Raw genomic sequence first — 4,604 nt, forward strand, 5'->3', positions numbered from 1 at the left:
ACCCCCGGCATCGTGTCCCGACCCACCGTGTTGGAAGCCGACGCGTGCTGTGATTTCTTTACGGAGCAGAAATGACAACCGAGGAGCCGAGAGATCATTTCAGCATTTCGCGTCTGAACAGAAAACACAAACGACCAACTCGGAATGACTTGCCTTTGACGCTTATCAAAGCGTTCTTTGTGCATCGAACAGACCCACTCACCTCTTAGTGTGGCGGGATCTGCACAGTGCATGTCGTAGCGCTTCCTGCTTTCACTTCAATGTGCTTTCTGATGTCGAGTCGTGTGCCGTGCGGAGGCTCTGAAAGCGAGAGCAATGAAAAGGTGCACGACGCTGTGAAAGAAAACAGAGAAGTGAAAGGCAGTCCTTTCTCTAAGGAGGTAAAAGAAAAGCTTTCTACTCCCCGTCGGGGAATCGAACCCCGGTCTCCCGCGTGACAGGCGGGGATACTTGCCACTATACTAATGTAGAATTTGGGCATTTAAGGGGACAATTATTAATTGTAGCCGTAAATCACGAAATGGATTCTTTTAATGGCCTTAGAATCCAACCATGCGATATAACTCAAACAACACACACACACACACACACACACACACACAGGTACTAATACACGAGGATACATTTATTAATACATAAAATATGCATGTAAACCTAACAGATCTTATCGTGACGGTTTTCAGAATACAAAAGATATATATTCATTCAGTTACAAAGAGTTACATATATCAAGAGGACATAAGTTCAGTATATCATTCATTTAGACCGTTTCGTAATTGAACTTGGTTACAACTTCTACATTAGATACTCAAAACAAGTACATAACTCTTAGGAATAAAATTGATATCAACTGGTTGGGATAACAATTGAATTCTCAAGCTGTAATGCATTGAAGTTGAATACTCATCCAATCTCTGGGGATTCAGATCTCCTGCGGGCTCTTTGGCTCCGTGCCAGGCTGTGCTGTGCTGCAGATGCTCACTGACCGGCTAGTTAGTGTTGGCTTTAACTAGCAAAGTTTGTGCACAGGAGAAAAGATGACTGTGGGTCCCAGCAAGTCAGGAAGAGGACCGGTTCATTCCTGATGAAGCGCTAGTTCTGAATAGTGATTCAGCTGTCCACAGTTCCGACCTGTTCACAAGGCTTGGTGCTGGTGCTTAGCTCAGGTGGATCCTCTGATTACTCTCTGGCAACCTCCGCTCTAGACTCTTAGAACAAAGGAAAGTTCTGGCACTCGGACACACTGGTCGTTCCGTGGTTGTCCAGGCTGACTCTTAGGATGGTCAGGAGGCGCGCTGCGAGAATGTCCTGCCCTTGGGAGCCTTTGGCTCCTGGGCCGTCCTGCCCTGGAATTCTCCTTTGAATTCCCTTTAGAAAAGTCCAGGAAATAGTCTCTCAGGCCCTCTGTGTTGCCTGTTTTTACCTGGAGGAACTTCAGCTCGTTCATTGGCTGAAAGTTCCATGGGCATCAGAGTCCCATGTAGGTTACTCGGCCCTACCAGTCCCTGATTGGTTGTTGAAGGTGAGATGTGAGTCACTTACTCCTGACACTTAGGAATGCAGTCCAGATGTCCATCTGGCACACCCTAGACAGATAGGCGCCAATGGATGACCATTGATCATGATAGCTAGGCTTAGCTAAGTGCATCCCCATTTGGGAGCTGTCCCTTATCAAAAGAAAACATCTTTAAATCAGCCTGCATGAATAGTTTCTCTGTGGCTGCACCACAGAGATGAACAGAGAGATGGGGCCTCATTAGAAAAAGCACAGCAACACTTAATTCTGTCTTATTAACAACCATTGCCGCTACAAGTGAAAGGCTGAAGTGAAATAGAGCGGGGACGAAGGCAGTGAAGAGAGAGAACGTGGGAAGAAGAGAAAAACGCAAGGGAAAAAAAGCAGCGTCGTAAAAGATGTGGCGGAGCTGTCCTCTCTATAAGAAGGGTGCCAGTGAGCCCTGCTCTCGCTTACGGCCACACCCCCTTGAGCACGCCTGATCTCGTCTGATCTCGGAAGCTAAACAGGGATGGGCCTGGTTAGTACTTGGATGGGAGACCGCCTGGGAATACCAGGTGCTGTAAACTTTTAAGCGCAGGAGGCGCCCTATCCCCGCTCGCTCTCTCATTCCCCTGTTCACACGTGCAGTGCGGCTTTTCAGTCTGTTTATTTGTCAGCTTTGGCGAGACACGGGTGCTTGTGTATTAGCGTGAGCGTTTTTTATTCTGATCATGAACAGTTTTACAAGTCCGCAAAGGATCGAGGAAAGGTTTATTGCCAGCTGAAAAGAGACACAGCGCTTCGGCTGTGGAGACTTGTTCGGCTGGCGTTCGGGGAGTCGCGTTTTTCAGAATTGTATTGAGATCGTTTTCCACAAAGCTCAGATGTCAAAGCACAGCAGCAGCTCTCCACAGCGATCCTCTATAGCGCCCTTTCTCCCGCAGCTCCGTCCTCATTGGAAGGAAGCAAGAGTGAAAGGCTGAAGTGAAATAGAGCGGGGACGAAGGCAGTGAAGAGAGAGAACGTGGGAAGAAGAGAAAAACGCAAGGGAAAAAAAGCAGCGTCGTAAAAGATGTGGCGGAGCTGTCCTCTCTATAAGAAGGGTGCCAGTGAGCCCTGCTCTCGCTTACGGCCACACCCCCTTGAGCACGCCTGATCTTGTCTGATTTTGGAAGCTAAACAGGGATGGGCCTGGTTAGTACTTGGATGGGAGACCGCCTGGGAATACCAGGTGCTGTAAACTTTTAAGCGCAGGAGGCGCCCTATCCCTGCTCGCTCTCTCATTCCCCTGTTCACACGTGCAGTGCGGCTTTTCAGTCTGTTTATTTGTCAGCTTTGGCGAGACACGGGTGCTTGTGTATTAGCGTGAGCGTTTTTTATTCTGATCATGAACAGTTTTACAAGTCCGCAAAGGATCGAGGAAAGGTTTATCGCCAGCCATTTATTCTTATCATGAACCTTATATACTGTATCTCTACATCCCATAACCTTTAACGGCAGGTGCCTGAGTGTGGACATGTTGTGATGTAATATTTATTTTAAAAGTAAACATTTTAGTAAAGTCTGTTATATTGTTAAAATCTATAAGCGTCTATAATCTATAAGATCAATTTTTGCTCGTGCTTATAAGTTATCGCTGCTAAATGTGTCTTATTCAATTATTTTAACACTTTTATGACCTATCCACTAAAATATAAAGACCCGCCCTACAATGCTCTTCTCAAAAGATAAAATAAGTTTTACATTTTTTGATTCAATGTAATTTCTTTTCTAGAGAAACACACATCATTTGAGGCTTGGGTTGCATGTTAATATTTTTAAGGTTTAAAGACTTTACGTTCACGGTACGTGGAAAATCATTTCAAACTTTTGAAAAGTTGTTGAGAATTTGTCATTGAAATAAGCTTACATATTTTAATTCAACGTGATTACTTTTCACTCTCGATAAAACACGTGTGATTTTGGGGCGGGGGGATATGGTGGGGCGTTCTAAAACATCACAACCATTTGAAAAATGTCTTGAGCATGGTTACAAATTTGGAGTTTATGCTTAAATTAGCCGACTTGCCAGTTTTGAAGTGTGACACCTGAGCTGTGAGGCCCCGATATTGACTGCTGCGAAGATGGCTTCTTTGAGTAGTGAATCATCGGATTTCTCTGCTATGCAAACTGAAGAAGTAGGTTGCTAAAATATTTTTTCTGATCGTGGAATTGTTGTTTCAATCTGCGTTTAGCGTATTTCGTTTTCAACACTTTGTCTTCTTTTTAGCAAAAGCTGACTCAGCACTCAGTGGTGTGTGACAGTGGCTGTCATGTGAACTCTGATGGCGATTCAGGTGTTGGGGGTCCGTCAACGACTGATGAAGAGTTGCTACAAATGGTAAATATTAAACCACAGCAAGTTCGAAGCAAACAAAGAACTCTAACACAAAAGAGGCATTACAATTTAAATATTTTAGGTAAAAAGCATGCCTATTTATTTTGTTAAGCCTTCCTTTTCTTTTTTCCTTTAATAGAATAACGAAGAGGTCGACGCATCAATCTTCAAACTACCATCAAGCTTGAATGTTTCGTGTCTGTTCATGTGTGTTCGCCAAAATGTGATTAATGATAATGTTCAACCTAGTTTAGCTAACGATGGCTCTAATGAGCCCGATGCTATGGATCAGATTGTAAAGTGGGTGGTATGTTGCACCTTCAACCATTGTTTAAAGGGGGTTGTGGTTGATGAATGCGCGGCCTGTTTGATTAATCATCCAGGTCAACGGGGTCACACATGCCTGGTTGTCGGGTGCGCGGATGGGTACTGTGGTGTCTCCGGGGGAAAGTTTATGTAAATGAAAGTAGTACTCACACCACACTTTTCTTTCCTGAGTTTTGTGGCGTTTCTTCCTCCAACTATCTTCCAAATACAGTCCGTAATCCGTTCCCTTAATCCTGATCCGATCCGAGTTCCAAAAGTCTGTAATAAAGCCAATCTGCGATGTATCTTTATCCAGTGTCCGTAATCCAAAAACCATAAACCTTTTCTCCTTTCAGTAGTCCGTTATTCTTTAGCCCGATCTTTAACATACACCTCTTTCCTCTCTTTTCCTCCAAAACGCAT

The 4,604-nt window shown here is 44.5% G+C and overlaps 2 pseudogenes; both read left to right on the forward strand.

The window, feature by feature from the left end:
- Nucleotides 1–1,966: 1,966 nt before the first annotated feature.
- LOC148811960 (5S ribosomal RNA) lies at nt 1,967–2,085 on the forward strand (annotated as a pseudogene).
- A 537-nt stretch (nt 2,086–2,622) lies between these two features.
- On the forward strand, nt 2,623–2,741 carry LOC148811961 (5S ribosomal RNA; annotated as a pseudogene).
- The last annotated feature ends 1,863 nt before the right edge of the window (nt 2,742–4,604 follow it).

This window comes from Atractosteus spatula (genome assembly GCF_055471065.1).
Source record: "Atractosteus spatula isolate fAtrSpa1 chromosome 10 unlocalized genomic scaffold, fAtrSpa1.hap1 SUPER_10_unloc_6, whole genome shotgun sequence".
Lineage (NCBI taxonomy): Eukaryota > Metazoa > Chordata > Actinopteri > Semionotiformes > Lepisosteidae > Atractosteus > Atractosteus spatula.